Below are 21034 nucleotides of genomic sequence, written 5' to 3' on the forward strand. Positions count from 1 at the left end.
TAATAAAAAGTTCGATGTAGAAAAATAAGGCAAATAAAAATCTAGATAAGATGGAAAGTTTGGAGGAGTCTCTGAAGATTTGAGATATGTGTAAAAACCAGTCACTACATGTCTTGTATTTAACTATGTCAACGTGAATCTCTCTTTTTCTCTCTTTTTTCCCACTTAAATTTCTCTATACAACACTTAAATACAACCTACATCTGACTGTAATCCTTTCCATTTTCCTTTTAAGAATTACTTTGAGTAATAATTCTGAAAAAAATAGCATAATGAGATTTCTCCTAGATTAAAAATTTCTATTTATTTACCATTTGTGAAGAATGGTCCTAATTGCTTCTTAATTCATTAAGTTTCTGCCATGAGGGATATCTCAGAAAGAAGTGAGAAGTCCATAGCTTTTACGCTATTTTAGACAAGAATGACTCTTGGGAAAATAATTTATTTACATTTATTACTGAACATTATGATAAACTATTGCACTTGTTCTGCAAATATCAGTTTATCAGCATAATTGTTTGTATCTTTTCTTTACCCAACTCTCATGTAAATATACACATATATATGTTTTAGACAAGAAAAGAAAAACATGCTGTAATATCTCTAACATCCTATGATACAACATCTAACATTCACTTAGACATGATCTGTATAATCTGTTGAACCAATATATTGAAAAGTCACAAAAAGTAGGAATTAGGAAAGAAAAACAGCTTTTGAAAATCACAAATAGGGCTTCCCAAGTGACTCAATGGCAAAGAATCCACCTGCCAATGTAGGAGACACAGCTTTGATCCCTGGTCAGCGAAGATCTCATATGTCACGGAGCAACAAAGCCTGTGTGCCACGACTAATAGTCCTGTGCTCTAGAGCCCAGGAACTGCAAGTGCTGAAGCCTGTGCACTCTAGAGCCTGTAATCTACAACTAGAGAAGCTGCCGAAATGAAAAGCCTGTGCCCCGCAACTAGAGAGTAGCCCTGACTTGCCCCAACTAGAGACAAGCCTGCACAGCAATGAAGACCCAGCACAGTCAAAAGTAAATAAATAAATAAATTTTAAAAAGGAAAAAAAAAAAGAAAATCACAAATGGAAGCAGAAAATTAACATTTATATTACTCTCTGTGTTCCCAAAAGCATCCATAAGACTTGTCCTACTTTAATTATTTTTCTTAATGTTTTACTACTCTCCACATGGTTACAAAGACATTCTATTCAGTTTATCTTTCACAAAACACAAAGAGATTCTAGGTGTTAAATAATTCACAGTGACGCTTGGAGCTCACAGCTGTATTACCAGAAGCCTAGCCAAAAACAGATATGGTTGTTTTTGAAATCAGAAATCACTCTTATTGGTTCTCCTCTAGCACATAGAACTCAGCATTTAGAGAGGTTCCTGTGACACAGATTGATATGTTAAAATGCATATTTTAATATTAGATGGGCTCATCCTATTACAGCAGGATTGTTGCTAAAGGAAATGGAAAAATTGGAGACGCTGTATCTCCTAATTATATCTAATGGCTTTCGTGGGGGAGAGCAGCTCTCAAAAGCAATACAGTCTTTTGGAGGGAAACTTTCTCAGCATATTTGTTGGTAGATCTCTGCCTCCTTGATTAACAGTGTTAAACATTTCATGAAGACCAAGACAGATAAGGAAAAAATGTGGCCAATGAATTTGAAAATAAATCACTGACAATATTTTCCAAAATGTGTTTGATAAAATGAGAAAAATAACACTAATAGAGGAAAATTAAGTTGAAAAAATCTACAGAGAATTATTGCAAGAAATATGAATATATTGTTTTTTTTAAAGCAAGAACAGATCTTGTTAGTTAGATTTATACATAAGTTAAGACGGAGATGGTCACAATGAAGAGTTGATAAATGAGACATTTGGGAAGTTGGAACACTGTTGTTTTGTTGTTCAGGCACTAAATCATATCCAAATCTCTGAGACCCCATGGACTGCTGCACACCAGGTTTCCCGATCCTTCACTATCTCCCAGAAATTGCTCAAATTTATGTCTGTTGATTTAACGATGCATTGTAACTATCTTACCCTCTGCCTCCGTCTTCTACTTTTGCCTTCAGTATTTCCTAGGATCCGGGTCTTTACCAATGATTCTGCTCTTTACATCAGGTAGCCAAAGAATTAGAATTTCAGCTTCAGCATCAGTCTGTCCAATGAATATTCAGGGTTGATTTCCTTAACATTGACTGGTTTGGTCTTATTGCTGTCCAAGGGACTTCAAGAGTTTTCTCTAGCACCACAATTCAAAAGCATCAATTATTCAACACTCTGTCTTCTTTATGGTCCAAGTCTCATATCCGTACATGACTACTGGTAAAACCATAGCTTTGACCATATGGACCTTAGTCAGCAAAGTAATGTCTCTGCATTTTAATACTCTGCCTAGGTTTGTCATAGCTTTCCTTCCAAGGAACAAATGTCTTTTAATTTCATGGCTGCAGTCACCATCTGCAGTGATTTTGGAGCCTTTCAAAATAAAATGTGTCAACTGCTTCCACATTTTCCCTTTCTTTTTACCATCAAGTGATGGGACGAGAAGCCATGATCTTAGTTTTTTGTGTTGAGTTTTAAGCTAGCTATTTCACTCTTCTCTTTCACCCTTCTTAAGAGGGTCTTTAGTTGCTCTTCACTTTCTGCCATTAGAGTGATATCATCTGCATATCTGAGGTTGTTAACATTTCTCCTGGCGATCTTGATTCCAACTTGTGCTTCATGCAGCCTGGCATTTTGCATGATGTCTATGTTTATAAACAGGGTGAAATATACAGTCTTGATGTTCTCCTTTCCCGTTTTTGAACCAGTCCATTGTTCCATGTCCAGTTCTAAATGTTGCTTCTTGACCTGCAAGCAAGTTTCTCAGGAGACAGGTAGGATGATCTTGTGTTCCCATCTCTTTAAGAATTTTCTAGTTTGCTGTGATCCACACAGTCAAAGGTTTTAGAATATTTAATGAAGCAGCTGTATATGTTATTTCTGGAATTCTCTTGCTCTTTTCTATTATCCAATGGATGTTGGCAATTTCATCTCTGGTTCCTCTGCCTTTTGTATATATAGGTTATATATCTGGAAATTCTCAGTTTACATACTCCTGAAGTCTAGTTTGAAGGATTTGAGCATTACATTGCTAGCATGTGACATCAACACAATTGTAGGGTAGTTTGAACACTTTGGCATTAGAATGAAAATTGACCTTTTCCAGTCCTGTGACCACTGCTGAGTTTTCCAATTTTGTTGACTGCAACACTTTAACAGCATCATCTTTTAGGATTTGAAATAGCTCTGCTGAAATTCCATCACTTCCACCTGCTTTGTTTGTAGTAATGCTTCCTCAGTACCATTTAACTTCACACTCCAGGATGTATGGCTTTAGGTGAGGGACCACACCATCATGGTTATCTGGGTCAATGATACCTTTTTTTGTACAGTTCTTCTGTGTATTCTTGCCACTTCTTAATCTCTTATGTTTCTGTTAGATTCTTGCCGTTTTTGTCCTTTATTGTGCCTGTCTTTGCACAAAATATTTCCTTGGTATCTCCAATTTTATTATTGAGACCTCTAGTCTTTCCCATCCTATTGTTTTCCTCTGTTTCTTTGCATTATCCATTTAAGAAGGCCTTCTTATATCTCCTTGCTGTTTTCTGGAACTCTATATTCAGTTAGCTATATATTTCCCTTTCTCCTTTGTCTTTCACTTCTCTTCTTTTCTCAATTATTTGCAAAATTTCCTCAGACAACCACTTTGCTTTCTTACATTTCTTTTTCTTTGGGATGATTTGGTCATTCCTGTACAATGTTATGAACCTCTATCCATAGCCTTTCAGGTACTCTGCCTATCAGATCTAATTCCTTTCATCTGTCACCTCCACTATATAATCAATCATAAGGGGGTTGTTTTAGCTCACTCCTAAATGGACTAGTAGACTTTCTTCAATGTAAGTCTGAAGTTTGCAACAAGGAGCTTATTATCTGAGCCATAGTCAGCTCCTGGTCTTTTTTTTTTCTGTCTGTATAGAGCTTCTCCATGTTTGGAAGCAAAGAACATAATCGAGCTGATTTCTGTATTGAACATCTGGTGATAGCCATGTGTAGAGACCAATTTTGTTGTGTTGAAAAAAAGCTGTTTACTATTACCAGTGAGCTGTCTAGGCAAAACTCTGTTTGTCTTTGCCATTTTTCATTTTGCACTCCGTGGCCAAACTTACTTGTTATTCTAGGTACCTCTTGACTTCATTCTTTTGCATTCTAATCACCTATGAAGAAAAGGACATATATTTGGGTGTTAGTTCTAGAAGGTCTTGTAGGTCTTCATAGAACCGGTCAACTTCAGCTTCTTCAGCAACAGTGGTTGAGGCATAGACTTGGATTACTGTGATGTTGAGTCATTGCCTTGAAAATGAACTGAGATCATTCTGTCATTTTTGAGATTTCACCCCAGTACTGCATTTTGGACTTTTGTTGGCTATGAGGGCTACTATATTTCTTCTAAGGGATTCTATCCCACAGAAGTAGATATAACATTCATCTGAATTAAATTTTCCCATTCCAATCCATTTTAGTTCACTGATTCCTAAGATGTCAGTGTTCACTCCTGCCATCTCCTGCTTGACCACATTCAATTTACTTTTATTCATGGACCTAACATTCCAGGTTCCTATGCAATATTGTTCTTTATAGCATCGGACTTTGCTTTCACCACCAGACATATCCACAACTGAGCATCATTTCTGCTTTGGCACAATCACTTTATTCTTTTTTGAGCTATTAGTAATTGCCCTCTGATCTTCTCCAGTAGCATATTGAACTCCTTCTAAATGAGGGGCTCATCTTCTGGTGTCACATCTTTTTGACTTTGGTGCTGTTCATGGGGTTCTTGCAGCAAGAATACTGGAGTGGCTTGCCATTCCCTCCTCCAGGGAACCACATTTTGTCAGAATTTTTCACTAGGACCCGTCCATCTTGGGTGACCCTGCATGTCATGGCTCAGAGCTTCATTGAGTTATGCAAGCTCCTTTGTCATGACAAGGTTGTCCTCCATGAAGGGGATTGGGACACTAAAGTATTTCAAAAATTAGATTGTGGCTGTGGCTGGCCACAGTAACAGTAACCTGAGTAAAATAATTATTTAATGTTACACAGTAACCTGTGTAAAATAATTATCTCCATATTTGTTGCTGTTCAGTTGTGCCAGACTCTTTGCAACCCCATGGACTGAAGCACATCAGGCTTCCCTGTCCTTCACTATTCCTGGAGTTTGTTCAAACTCATATCCATTGAATCAGTGATGCCATCCAACCATCTCATCCTCTGTCACTGCCTTCTTCTTTTGCCTTCAATCTTTCGCAGCATCAGGGTCTTTTCCAGTGAATTGGTTCTTCACATCAGGTGGCCAAAATATATTGCGGTACTGTAAAAAATAATTACATTTTGCTAATGTTTCAAATTATTTTTTCTAAGAAATGAGTATTGGTGTTACTGTAAACAAATATTTGCATATAGCACAGAGATTTGTAATGCCAGTACATCAGAATGCACTTACAAATAAGAATTTCTAAAACTTGACTGTATCATATTTTACATGGTTTTTCTTAAAATATAACTTAGACAACAGATTGATGACTAAACATATTGTTTTCAGTTATTTCTGAGGCTCAATGACAAACAACAAAGCAGTCTAGTTCTGAGAAAATCAATGCAAAAAAGTGTTACCATGAAAGTAAATGAGAGTATTTTAATGGAGTTTTACTACTATATCCCTCAGGAGACATTCTTGAAACAGTACTAAACTGATAAAACTAATATGTTACTTGCTGAATTCCTACTTTCTGAACTGAGAGAGGTAAACCTTACTGTAGGTGCCAGTAGTGAGTACAGTAAAAGCAAAAAAAGTCTATTAAAAAAAAAAATAACAGTACTCCAAGTCAGTGAGAACTAACACAATTCATGGATTCAGTGGCATTATATGACTCCTTAGGCTGCAGATTTTGAGAGTCGCAGGATATGTGAGAAAGTTATTAGTGAGCATAACTTAGAGATTACTTTTCCACTGGTAGAAGGGATAAATATTTTGGAAAAATACTTGTACAGTGTTAACATTTTAAAGGCTGTAGTTAGAGAAGCAGGTAAACATATTAATAAACTTAAGATTTGAGTAGCATGCATTTTTCCATGTCTCATATAATACCATGAATATGGTATGGTATTTAATTTTTCTCTACCACAATGCAACCATTAGGAATTTAATTATATCAAATATTCTGAAAGAAATATGTTAAAATTGTTTCTTAAGTATTCATTGAGTAATTTTAAGAACAATATAAAAAAGAAAATCTAAATATGGTTTAATTTTAATTTAAAAGCAAATATTGAGACATTGTTGATTTTTGGCAAAATCCATTGTCCATGGTATATAAGAAATTTGTTTCTGTCCACAAGGTAGAGAGTTCCAGAAAAACATGTATTTCTGCATTAATGACTGTGCCAGTGCCTTTGACTGGGTGGATCACAATAAAATGTGGAAAATTCTGAAAGAGATGAGAATATCAGACCACCTGACCTGCCTCTTGAGAAATTTGTATGCAGGTCAGGAAGCAACAGTTAGAACTGGACATGGAACAACAGACTGGTTCCAAATAGGAAAAGGAGTACGTCAAGGCTGTATATTAACTTTATGCAGAATACATCATGAGAAACACTGGGCTGGAAGAAGCACAGCTGGAATAAAGATTGCTGGGAGAAATATCAATAACTTCAGATATGCAGATGACACCACCCTTATGGCAGAAAGTGAAGAGGAACTAAAGAGCCTCTTGATGAAAGTGAAAGTGGAGAGTGAAAAAGTTGGCTTAAAGCTCAACATTCAGAAAACGAAGATCCTGGAATCTGGTCCCATCACTTCATTTGAAATAGATGGGGAAACAGTGGAAACAGTGTCAGACTTTATTTTTTGGGGCTCCAAAATCACTGCAGATGGTGACTGCAGCCATGAAATTAAAAGACACTTACTCCTTGGAAGGAAAGTTATGACCAACCTAGATAGCATATTGACAAGCCGAGACATTACTTTCCCAACTAAGGTCCGTCTAGTCTAGGCTATGGTTTTTCCACTGGTCATGTATGAATGTGAGAGTTGGACTGTGAAGAAAGCTGAGCCCCGAAGAGTTGATGCTTTTGAGCTGTGGTGTTGGAGAAGACTCTTGAGAGTCCCTTGGACTGCAAGGAGATCCAACCAGTCCATTCTGAAGGAGATCAGTCCTGGGATTTCTTTGGAAGGAATGATGCTAAAGCTGAAACTCCAGTACTTTGGCCACCTCATGCGAAGAGTTGACTCATTGGAAAAGACTCTGATGCTGGGAGGGATTGGGGGCAGGAGGAGAAGGGGACGACAGAGGATGAGATGTCTGGATGGCATCACCAACTCGATGCACGTGAGTCTGAGTGAACTCTGGGAGTTGGTGATGGACAGGGAGGCCTGGTGTGCTTCGATTCATGGGGTCGCAAAGAGTCGGACACGACTGAGCCACTGAACTGAACTGAACAAGGATTTAAATAACTGCACACCTATGTGACTCATCTTTGTTTGCATCTTGTATTCTTGATATTTGCAATTTAATAAACTAATGTTTTGATGGCAGATTTCTGTAGGTCTTGAAGATAGCTTAACATTAAATATTGAGTGATGATCTTCCCATTGTGTAAATAATACAACAAATACAAAAACCAATCCTAGGTGTGTATTTTTCAAGTGAAGCAATATTATTCTTTTCCATTAAACATATTATAAATTTTTATAAGTAAAAATGTTGTACTCATAAAATGAGACATTATGCTTTTAAAATAATGTTATATAATAAAATTCACTGTCATCTTAAAAGAAATAGAAGGTCTGAAATCAGTTTCTATAGTAGGAATTAATTTTACTATCAGATGTTTCAAATAAAAATTGATAATTTAATGATAGAAGGTAAAGTACATTTATAAAGATGTCATGAAATTACAAGCATTAAAGAAATATAATTATATCTTTTCTTAAACAAAGACAGGAAGAATCCTCCTTAAAATTTGGAGAGTTTATAAATAATAGGAGAAAATAAATGGTTACAGATCCAGGAAGATGGATAAACAAACACAATAATACCAAAAAGAGAAAGGAAATCACATCCCAGTGAAGGAGTGAAAACTTGTGGAAGTCAGAGCCATTCAGAAGAACTTTGAGGTGCTGACAGCTGTCTTACAAAGCAGTTGGGGTCCCTGTACAACTCAGGGTGGTTAATTGTAGAACTGCATTATGTTGTCAGTCAACTCTGCTCTCCCTCCAACAAAACCCTCATATAAAAGCAAGAACCTCACCTCTCTACAAATATCAAGAATCAGACCTTCTTATATGTAATAAATAAGTACAAAAATAATCAGAAAATGCACCACTATTAAACAGAGGGAAAAAATCTCAATAACCAGAAAAATAAAAGTGAGTAAACAATTAATGTAATAAATTAGTAAGTTATTTACAGTAAAAAGCTTTTGAAGAAATATTAGCTTTATAAAAATTCTTCTAGAGGTCTTGGAATTTAAAAACTTCATCACTTCATTAAAAAACTTAGTAGATATGCTGAACAGTAAAGTTGGTACAGCTTGGTTAGAAGAAGGATCTAAAAGATTGAACATGGGGAGTTTTCTTAAAAGCTTAATGAAGTGTAAAGATATTTTTTTTTAATGAGAAAATAAGAAACTATAGAAATTCTTCCTTTTATGCAAGAAAAATTCTATAATGAAAAAAAAGAGATAAAAAGAAGGGAGCAGTATTTTTAAGTCAGTCTACTAATGTTTATAATCTGTTCACCATTTTTATAATGTGTTTGACAATTTCTCCTTCCTTTAATTGCATTTCCTGATGTTGCCAGCAAGCTTTTGCAAGTGCAGTGTTTTCTGTTTTTGATTTTTCACATCAAAGTTGTATCATGAGAAAATTTAAGTGATAAACATCTAATGTTGATTAATATTTGTTTTTAATGTTATCATGCAGATACGATTAATATATATGATTTGTAAATAAATAAATTCACGTGTATGAGACTGCATCATAACATTTCTTTGGTAGTATGACTGTTTTACAATGAATTTAAAGTACAATCTCCATAAAAACTAAAATGTTAGATGATATTAAGAACATAAAAATAATTTTATTACTAATCAGCAAAATTGAAACTATGATTTCACCTCTGAAAACTAATAAATGTTAGTGTTTATTGAGATTCAATTATGGCCTGACACTTATCATTAAGTAACTTTACTGCTTTTATTATAGAATTCATTTAACTAAGTACTGAGGTAAAGAGACTCCATACCTGCACCAAAGGAACAGATATGACTGTATGATATTTGCATCATCTAGATTGACATATGTTTCATATATGTTAATGAGCTTAAAATTTCCAGTTGAGATTCAGAATATTTTTTTTTTCTATACCAGCCCACTCACCAACCTCAACTATGTATTTAGAATGTCTTAGCTTCAGTACCCTACAAGATCAGCAGAGGCTTTCTCAGGACTAAAGACAGCTCAGATTCTCCATCTACCACTAGTAGATTTTTTCCCTTCTAGACCAATATTGATCACAAAAGCACTTGCTCATTGATCTAACACATTTCTTGGCCATCAATCTCTGAGAATGGGCTATCCAAGGACACAAACCTGCAAAAACATTCAAAACATTTCATGTGAACAAAAACATGTACACATATACACAGAAAATATAAGCTAATTATTACATTTGTTTAATGTAATACTTTAAACAAATTATTTAAGGGAGGAGAAGGTGCAGAGAGGATGAGATGATTGGATAGCATCACTGACTCAGTTAGTCAGTTCAGTAGCTCAGTCCTATCCGAATCTGCAACCGCATGGACTGCCACACACCAGACTTCCCTGTCAATCTGCAACTTCTGAAGTTTGCTCAAACTCATGTCCGTTGAGTCGGTGATGCCGTCCAGCCATCTCATCCTCTGCTGTCCCCTTCTCCTCTTGTATTCAATCTTTCCCAGCATCAGGGTCTTTTCCAGTGAGTCGGTTCTTCGCATCAGGTGGCCAAAGTATTGGAGTTTCAACTTCAACATCAGACCTTCCAATGAATACTCAGGACTGATTTCCTTTGGATTGACTGGATTTATCTGCTGGCAGTCCATGGGACTCTCAAGAGTCTTCTCCAACCCCACAGTTCAAAATTATCAATTCGTCTGTGCTCAGTTTGTTTATGATCCAACTCTCACATCCATACATGACCACTGGAGAACCATAGCCTTGACTAGATAGACCTTTGCTAGGAAAGTAATGTCTTTGCTTTTTAATATGCTGTCTAGGTTGGTCATAGCTTTTCTTCCAAGAAGCAAGCATCTTTTAATTTCATGGTTGCAGTCACCATTTGCAGTGATTTTGGAGACCGCCCCCCCCAAAAAAAAAGTAGTCTGTCACTGTTTACAATGTTTCCTCATCTATTTGCAATGAAGTGATGGGGATGGATGCAATGATCTTAGTTTTATGAATGTTATGCTTTACGCCAGCTTTTTCACTCTCCTCTTTCACTTTCATCAAGCAAATCTTCAGTTCATCTTCACTTTCTGCCATAACGGTGGTGTCATCTGCATATTTGAGATTATTTATATTTTTCCCGGCAGTCTTGATTCCAACCTGTGCCTCATCTGCCCCAGCATTTTGCATGATGTACTCTGCATATAAGTTAAATAATCAGGGAGACAATATACAGCCTTGACGTACTACTTTTCCCAATGTAGAACCAGTCCGTTGGTCTATGTCTGGTTCTCATTGTTGCTTCTTGACCTGCACACAGATTTCTCAGGAGGCAGGTCAGATGGACTGGTATTCCCATCTCATTAAGAATTTGCCAAAATTTGTTGTGATCCACACAGTCAAAGGCTTTGGTATAGTCAATAAAGGAGAAATAGATGTTTTCCTGGAAGTCTCTTACTTTTTCTATGATCATATGGATGTTGGCAATTTAATCTATAATCCTATGCCTTTTATAAAACCAGCTTGAACATCTGGAAGTTCTTGGTTCACATAGTGTTGAAGCCTCATTTGGAGAATTTTGAGCATCACTTTGCTAATGTGTGAGATTAATGCAATTGATATGCCATCCAAAGATGGCATTATCTTTCTTCAGGATGGGAATGAAAACTGCCCTTTTCTAGTCCTGTTGCCACTGCTGAGTTTTCCTAATTTGCTGGCTTATTGAGTGCAGCACTTTAACAGCATGAGCTATTAAAATTTGACATAGCTTTTAAGATTTGTAATTTATTGCCAAATTCAGACTTAAATTGAAGAAAGTGGGGAAAAACACTGGACCATTCAGGTACTACCTAAGTCAAATTCCTTATGACTATACAGTGGAAGTGAGAAATAGATTCAAGGGATTAGATCTGACAGACAGAGTGCCTGAAGAACTATGGACGGGGGTTCATGACATTGTACAGGAGGTAGTTATCAAGACCATCCCCAAGAAAAAGAAATGCCAAAAGGCAAAATGGTTGTCTGAGGAGGCCTTACAAAAAGCTATGAAAAGAAGTGAAGTGAAAGGCAAAGGAGAAAAGGAAAGATATACAGTTTGAATTCAGAGTTCTGAAGAATAGCGAGGAGATATAAGAAAGCCTTCCTCAGCGATCAATGCAAAGAAATAGAGGAAAACAATAGAATGGGAAAGACTAGAGATCTCTTCAAGAAAATTAGAGATACCAAGGGAACTTCTCATGCAAAAATGCTCGCAATTAAGGACAGAAATGATGTGGCCCTAACAGAAGCAGAAGATATTAAGAAGTGGTGGCAAGAATACACAGAAGAATTATACAAAAATGATATTCATGACACAGATAATCACGATGGTGTGATCACTCATCTAGATCCAGACATCCTGGAATGAGAGGTCAAGTAGGCCTTAGGAAGCATCACTACAAATACAGCTAGTGGAAGTGATTGAATTCCAGTTAAGCTATTTCAAATTATAAAAGATGATTCTGTGAAAGTGCTGCACTCAATATGCCAGCAAATTTGGAAAACTCAGCAGTGACCACAGGACTAGAAAAGGTCATTTTCCATTCCAATCCCAAAGAAAGGCAATGCCAAACAATGCTCAAACTACCACACAATTGCACTCATCTCATAGGCTAGCAAAGTAATGCTCAAAATTCTCCAAGCCAGGCTTCAACAGTACATGAATTATAAACTTCCAGATGTTCAAGGTGGATTTAGAAAAGTCAGAAGAACCAGAGATCAAATTGCCAACATTCACTGAATTATGGAAAAAGCAAGAGAGTTCCAGAAAAACATCTATTTCTGCTTTGTTGACTATGCCAAAGCTTTGACTGTGTGGATCACAACAAGCTGTGGAAAATTCTGAAAGAGGTGGGAATACCAGACCACCTGACCTGCCTCTTGAGAAATTTGTATGAAGGTCAGGAAGCAACAGTTAGAACTGGACATGGAACAACAGACTGGTTCCAAATAGGGAAAGGATTACGTCAAGGCAGTATATTGTCACCCAGCTTATTTAACTTGTATGCAGAGTACATCATGAGAAACGCTGGGCTGGAAGAAGCACAAACTGGAATCAAGATTGCTGGGAGAAATATCAATAACCTAAAATATGCAGATGACAGCACCCTTATGATAGAAAGTGAAGAAGAACTAAAGAGCCTCTTGATGAAAGTGAAAGAGGAGAATATAAAGTTGGCTTAAAACTCAATATTCAGAAAACTAAGATCATGACATCTGGTCCCATGACTTCATGGCAAATAGGGAAACAGTGGAAACAGTGACAGACTTTATTTTTGGGGGCTCCAAAATCACTGCAAATGGTGACTGTACCCATGAAATTAAAAGACTCTTGCTCCTTGGAAGAAAAGTTATGACCAATGTAGACAGCATATTAAAAAGCAGAGACATTACCATGCCAACAAAGGTCTATCTAATCAAAGCTGTGGTTTTTCCAGTAGTCATGTGTGGATGTGTGGGTTGGACTTTAAAGAAAGCTGAGCACCAAAGGATTGATGGTTTTCAACTGTGGTGTTTGTGAAGACTCTTGAGAGTCCCTTGGACAGCAAAGAGATCCAACCGGTCCATCCTAAACAGTCCAGAATATTCATTGAAAGAACTAATGCTGAAGCTGAGACTCCCGATATTTTAGTCACCTGGTGCAAAGACCTGACTTGTTTGAAAAGACCCTGATTCTGGGAAAAATTGAAGGCAAGAGGAGAAGGGGACCAGAGGATGAGGTGGTTGGATAGCATCACCAACTCAATGGACATGAGTTTGAGTAAACTCCCGTAGTTGGTGATGCACAGGGAGGCCTGGCGTGCTTCAGTTCATGGAGTCGCCAAGAGTCAGACATGCCTGAGTGACTGAACTGAACTGGACTGATCAAGTGGAATTCCATCACTCTGCTAGCTTTGTTCATAGTGAATCTTCATAAGGCCCACATGACTTTGCTCTCCAGGATGTCTAGTTATAGGTGAGTGAGCAAACCATTGTGGTTATCTGGATCATTATCTGGGTCATATCTTTTTGTATAGTTCTTTTGTGTATTCTTATCACCTCTTCTAATTTCTTCTGCTTCTGTTAGGTCCATACCATTTCTGTCCTTTATTGTACCTATCTTTGCATGATATATTCCCTTGGTATCTCTAATTTTCTTGAAATTGTCTGTAGTCTTTCTCTTTTTTTTGTTTTCCTCTATTTATTTGCATTGATCACTTTGGAATGCTTTCTTAACTCTTCTTGCTATTTTTTGGAACTCTGCACTTAGATGGATATATCTTTCTTTATCTCCTCTGACTCAATGTACATGAATTTGAGCAAACTCCAGGAGACAGTGAAGAACAGGAAAGCCTGGCATACTACAGTTCATGGGGTCACAAGGAGTTGGACATGATGTAGTGACTGGACAACAGCCACAGTAAAATACATATAAAAATTAAAATGCAAATACCTTTATGAGGTTGAGGTTAATCATATAACAAAGCATTGTAGTGAATTTGAAATATTTCAGTTGTTCACAGAATATTGAGATAATTTGATAAATAGTATGGATTTATTTATGCCTGAATTCTTATAAGCACATTAATTAATACACAGTTACCCTGGATATATTACAGTGTCTACTAGGTTATAGTCTATAGGAATTTGAATAGAATTTGTATCCTACTCTTGTGTGAAAGTTGTATAAATCTTAATTATGTTGAAACAGTTCATGTTGGCTTTCAGTTCTGTTTTATCATTCTACTTTTCTGTATATTCTTTTTATTAATTTTTGAAAATTTGATATAAAACTACATCTAAAAATCTTTATCTACTTAAAAGTAATTGTAATATATTATAAAACTTTATGTATGTTTGTTCTGTATTTTTCAAATCTCCTGTAAATGTGTTAGTGAACTTTCACAATTTAAAAAATAAAAAAAAAAAGTAAGAGAAAAACAAAAACAACGAAAGTAAAGAGACATCATAATTTTATGGAAGGTGGGATGAGAATGTGAGTGAATTTCAACATAGATAAGAATTGTTCAGGAACAGGATAAAATGGATTCTGAACACTGGGTACTGCAGGTGAGAATCTGGGAAGAGCAAGTATGGAATATGGAAAGTGCTTAGTCTATCTGCTATGCACTTATTTTAATGAAGCAAAACTAGAGAATTATTAAAATAATTATTTCCTGATAAGTGCTGTATTTAACAGAAAGTATTATCTCACTGAAGATCATTTCCTTAAGTTTTTAGGAGTTATTTATCTATAAACTTTGCTTTCCCTGAGATAATACAGAGAGTAAAATGTCCTACAAATGCATATGGATAATTTAATTGGCTTTCTATCATCAGAATCTAGAGCTCTGATTAATTTGTTAAGTAATAAAAGTATTCTTACTGAAAGGATTTGTCATTGCTTGGTCATTTTTCCAGCAAATTTTCTTACACACTTGTATCTGCACAGTTCTCCAAAAAAAAAAAAAAAAAAAATAGTCTGCTTTGTTGAGAGGGTGTACAGTATTGGATGAAGTGACATGTTTTGTCATGGTTACATATTATGTTCTGCTTTAGCTTAGTAATAAACAAGGTATTAGTCAGATATTCCTTGTATATATAATTTTTTTAAAATTCATTACATCAAAATGTCAAACTAATCTGTTTTCTGAAGTGATATATTTTTGCTTCATGGATTCATGGCAAGTTAATGGCTTAGTTAGTTAGTTCTGTTGCTCAGTCATGTCCGACTCTTTGCAACCCCATGAATCGCAGCACACCAGGCCTCCCTGTCCATCACCAACTCCCGAAGTTCACTCAAACTCACGTCCATCGAGTTGGTGATGCCATCCAGCCATCTCAGTCTCTGTCATCCCCTTTTCCTCCTGCCCCCAATTCCTTCCAGCATGAGTCTTTTCCAATGAGTCAACTCTTCTCATGAGGTGACCAAAGTACTGGAGCTTCAGCTTTAGCATCATTCCTTCCAAAGAAATCCCAGGGCTGATCTCCTTCAGAATGGACTGGTTGGATCTCCTTGCAGTCCAAGGGACTCTCAACAGTCTTCTCCAACACCACACCTCAAAAGCATCAATTCTTCGGGGCTCAGCTTTCTTCACAGTCCAACTCTCACATCCATACATGACCACAGGAAAAACCATAGCCTTGACTAGATGGACCTTTATTGGCAAAGTAATGTCTCTGCTTTTGAATATGCTATCTAGGTTGGTCATAACTATTCTTCCAAGGAGTAAGCGTCTTTTAATTTCATGGCTGCAGTCACCATCTGCAGTGATCCTGGAGCCCCCAAAAATAAAGTCTGACACTGTTTCCATTGTTTCCCCGTCTGTTTCCCATGAAGTGATGGGACCAGATGCCATGGTCTTCTTTTTCTGAATGTTGAGCTTTAAGCCAACTTTTTCACTCTCCTTCACTTTCATCAAGAGACTTTTGAGTTCCTCTTCACTTTCTGCCATAAGGGTGGTGTCATCTGCATATCTCAGGTTATTGATATTTCTCCCAGCAATCTTGATTCCAGCTTGTGCTTCTTCCAGCCCAGGGTTTCTCATGATGTACTCTGCATATAAGTTAAATCTGCAGGGTGACAATAGACAGCCTTGACAGACTCCTTTTCCTATTTGGAACCAGTCTGTTGTTCCATGTCCAGTTCTAACTGTTGCTTCCTGAACTGCATATAGGTTTTTCAAGAGGCAGGTCAGATGTTCTGGTATTCCCATCTCTTTCAGAATTTTTCACAGTTTATTGTGATCCACACAATCAAAGGCTTTGGCATAGTCAGTAAAGCAGAAATAGATGTTTTTCTGGAACTCTCTTGCTTTTTCCATGATCCAGCGGGTGTTGGCAATTTGATCTCTGGTTCTTCTGCCTGTTCTAAAACCAGCTTGAACATCTGGAAGTTCACGGTTCACATATTGCTGAAGCCTGGCTTGGAGAATTTTGAGCATTACTTTGCTAGTGTGTGAGATGAGTGCAATTGTGCGGTAGTTTGAGCATGACTTAGGAATGTCTTATGTGATTTTATAATATTAGTTATTATTGTACCAGACATAGGAAGAATTGTACTTAAATTAATTTTGAAAACAAGTGTACTGAAATGACTAAATTTTATCAAGAAAATGTTGGGCAGAAGATTTACTGGCTAGTGTAAAATTCAGTGTCTCCTCTATCCTCCGCCCTTTCAACAAGCAGTGTGGAAGAGACCCTTAGCTTCTTTACGATAGCCAGGGCATAATTAGTACAGAAAGAAGTATCTTATTGCCTAGAAATAACTTCATGAAACCTTACAGCATTTATTGGTTACAGAGGTATTAAAGGCTCCTCTATGGTTATTTTTTCTTGTTTTACAAACACAAAAACTAAAGCATAGCTAATTCTTTGACTTAGCCAAGATCAAAAAGAGGCAGCATTAAATTCCTTTTATTAGGAAATTGTAAAATCAAATTATTCTTTCTAAATTAAATTTTGGCATGTTAAAGAAAACATTCAAAATATAAATTATAAAATAACACATTGAATCTAGTAAATTTAAGTACAGCTCTTCTATAAATTTTCTGTTAAATGTTATCATATATATAATATATGAATATATATATATATATATATACATACAATTATAGTAATTTTAAAATCTGTACTAAGTAGGAGTTCTGAAGTCATAGATGCATGGATTTAGGACATGACATTGTCACAGTAGGCAAACTTAGAACATTTCTTTTCAGTTTTTTTTTTTTAATCAGTTTGCTAATTCTAGAATTATTAAAGTATCATACACTTGTAGGATTGCTATTTTAAATTAAATTTATATAGAGTAAAAAGTACAAAATTTTACACACAGTAAATACGAAATGCATATATATTTACACTTATACATATATAAGTAAATAATTTTGCCCTGTCTTAGTATACAAGCATGGTTGTCTAAAATATCCTGTGTCAGGTGAAAATATCTCACTGCTCATTGAAGCTCCAAATAGCATTTAGTGTATAACTGCACTTACATTATCTTTGAGCAGAAAGAAGACCCAGGCTGACCCTTGCTCATTACTTTTCAGTGTGTTTCATATACTGATTATTCATTGCCTCAGGGAATGTGATGACTTCTAGGAATGATCGTGAAATATGCAGTATTTGAACAAAAGTCTATTGACCAAAATGTTTTCAAACTTTAAAGCCTGGGCTAATGCTTTCCTATCGATTTGATAGTCAGAGATGATGCTGTTCTTTGATAAGGGCTGTTCTCATTAAGTAGCAGCCTGGGTACAGCCCAGAAGTGCTCATTGAAAGCACAGCCTGCAGATCGAAAAGCAATTAGCATGCTGGACTGTGATAATTACCCACAGTATGGAGGCTTCTCTAAGATAGAGCTTCTACTGTGTCTAATAATAGGATTCCTTAAATGGTGATATGTTTTCATAGACACACCACCATCCTCACTTCAACCTTGTCATTAATATGGGATAGGGAAATAAACATCCTTCACTTTTTTTTTTTCTTCCCCAAGTATGGCTCCCTGTTTTTTACAATTTGCAACGTATGTCACCTGAATGTTGTTTGAATCATGATTTAATCTGCCAAGGCAAAGCAACATCTCATTTATTTCTATTTCTTTGCCTTGCAATGAAATGATTGCCAAGATGCAACAATTTAAATGGAGCTGTGCTTAAAATTGAATGTGGAAACAGATGGAGCAATTGTGTGTCTCCTATGATTTGCCTCTTATTACAAAAGGTCAGGGTGTCTCAAAATTTTATTTACCTGGGGAAAAACAAACTTGGGATGTAGCATAAGCCATATGACAGTTTATTTCACTCAACAAAGATCTGTTGTGGCTGAATAATCAGTCCTTGATTCCTCTTGGGTGCTGTCCTTGACCTCGGACGTGGGATAGCTCCTCTCAGCCGAGTAGCTAAGATGCAAAGATGGGCTCAATAAAGGGCAGAAATGGTAGGAACCTAACAGAAGCAGAAGATGTTAAGAAGAGGTGGCAAGAATAGAGAGAAGAACTATACAAAAATATCTTCATGACCAGATAATCAGGATGGTGTGATCACTCACCTAGAGCCAGACATCCTGGAATGTGAAGTCAAGTGGGCCTTAGGAAGTATCACTATGAATAAAGCTAGTGGAGGTGATGGAATTCCAGTTGAGCTATTTCAAATCCTGAAAGATGATGCAGTGAAAGTGCTTCACTGAATATGCCAGCAAAATTTGAAAACTCAGCAGTGGCCACAGGACTGGAAAAGGTCAGTTTTCATTCCAATCCCAAAGAAAGGCAATGCCAAAGAAGGCTCAAACTATCACACAATTGCACTCATCTCACACGCTAGTAAAGTAATGCTTCAAATTCTCCAAGCCAGGCTTCAGCAATATGTGAACCGTGAACTTCCAGATGTTCAAGCTGGTTTTAGAAATGGCAGAGGAACCAGAGATCAAATTGCCAACATCCGGTGGATCATGGAAAAAGCAAGAGAGTTCCAGAAAAAAGTCTATTTCTACTTTATTGACTATGTCAAAGCCTTTGACTATGTGGATCACAATAAACTGTAGAAAATTCTTAAAGAGATGGGAATACCAAACCACCTGACCTGCCTCTTGAGAAACCTATATACAGGTTAGGAAGCAACAGTTAGAACTGGACATGGAACAATAGACTGGTTCGAAATAGGAAAAGGAGTGTGTCAAGGCTGTATGTTGTCATCCTGTTTATTTAACTTATATGCAGAGTACATCATGAGAAATGCTGGGCTGGAGGAAGCACAAGCTGGGATCAAGATTGCTGGGAGAAATATCAATAACCTGAGATATGCAGATGACACCACCCTTATGGCAGAAAGTGAAGAGGAACTCAAAAGCCTCTTGATGAAAGTGAAAGAGGAGAGTGAAAAAGTTGGCTTAAAGCTCAACATTCAGAAAACTAAGATCATGGCATCTGGTCCCATGACTTCATGGCAAATAGATGGGGAAACAGTGGAAATAGGGGCAGACTTTATTTTTTGGGGCTCCAAAATCACTGCAGATGGTGACTGCAGCCATGAAATTAAAAGACGCTTACTCCTTGGAAGAAAAGTTATGACCAACCTAGACAGCATATTCTAAAGCAGAGACATTACTTTGCCAACAAAGGTCCATCTAGTCAAGGCTCTGGTTTTTCCAGTGGCCATGTATGGATGTAAGAGTTGTATATAAAGAAAGCTGAGCCCCAAAGAATTGATACTTTTGAACTGTGGTGTTGGAGAAGACTGTTGAGAGTCCCTTGGACTGCAAGGAGATCCAACCATTCCATCCTAAAGCAGATCAGTCCTGGGTGTTCATTGGTAGGACTGATTTTGAAGCTGAAATTCCAGTGTTTTGGCCACCTGATGCGAAGAGCTGACTCATTTGAAAAAACCCTGATGCTAAGAAAGATTGAGGGCAGGAAGAGAAGGGGATGACAGATGATGAAATCATGGTTGGATGGCATCACCGACTCAATGGACATGGGTTTGGGTGGACTCCAGGTGTTGGTGATGGACAGGGAAGCCTGGTGTGCTGTGGTTTCATGGGGTTGCAAAGAGTCGGACACTACTGAGTGACTGAACTGAACTGAACCAGTTCTTAACATGTTGATTTACATATACTTTTATTATCAGTTGGAAGTTACATACAGTAACAAAGGTGATGTGATAGATTGCTTTAAAACTTAGGTGTACTTCAAGAATAATATCAAAAATATTGTATAACTCTATTGCTTCATCAAAGATAGCATCTTAAGACTAGATTCAGGACTTATTTTTATAAATATACAATGAAGAGTAGACTTCTTCTCTAGGCAAGTTTTAGGTTCATAAAATCTCTTACAGTTCAGTCCTCTTATGTGTTTATTATTAAGTTTTCTTCTACTTTAGGAGGAAATGGCAGCCCACTACAGTATTCTTGGCTGGAAAATCCTATGGACAGAGGAGCGTGGCAGGATACAGTCCATGGGATCTCAGAGAGTCAGTCACAACTGAGCAACTGACACTACTACTACTACTACTACTACTACTACTACTACTACTTTCTTCTATTTTAATTCAGACTTCTATGATCATTTACAAATGACATTTACTAACTGAATTTCCAAGCTGCTTGATAGCTCACATTGGGTAATTATCTATATTTAATTATTTGTCGATTCAAATTAAATAACATGTAGAGCACATGCAAAGCAAAAGGCATCAAATAATTAATAAAATGGAAATACTACTTTTTAAGTATGTAATATGTTTCTTCTGCACTTTTACCTATTTGATCTTTTCCCTAGTGATTGGTGGGTAGTAAATGAGGATTGTTTTATTAGGAATAAAAAGAAAAAAATAAAATATTTTTTATTTTATTTTTTTGTTTTTGTCCAGGGTTTAGAATCAAACATTTTTCTCAGAGGAAATAATTTATTTTAGACACCTTTAGCTCTCATTTGTGTATCAAAAGGTGAATGTGATGGCTTA

At 36.6% G+C, this 21034-nt stretch overlaps 1 long non-coding RNA gene across 1 annotated transcript in view; it reads left to right on the forward strand.

Moving 5' to 3' along the window:
* LOC147350150 (uncharacterized) overlaps positions 1-20800 on the forward strand; it is a 45402-nt gene extending 24602 nt beyond the window's left edge. The window contains exon 4 of the long non-coding RNA XR_015149187.1: positions 20453-20800. This is a non-coding gene — a long non-coding RNA (uncharacterized LOC147350150). The remainder of the gene's footprint in view (positions 1-20452) is intronic.
* Positions 20801-21034: the final 234 nt, after the last annotated feature.

The sequence above is a fragment of the Bos grunniens genome, chromosome 20 (assembly GCF_055505025.1).
Source record: "Bos grunniens cultivar Pamir isolate PY7600 chromosome 20, Bosgru_T2T1.0, whole genome shotgun sequence".
In the NCBI taxonomy this organism is placed as follows: Eukaryota; Metazoa; Chordata; class Mammalia; order Artiodactyla; family Bovidae; genus Bos; species Bos grunniens.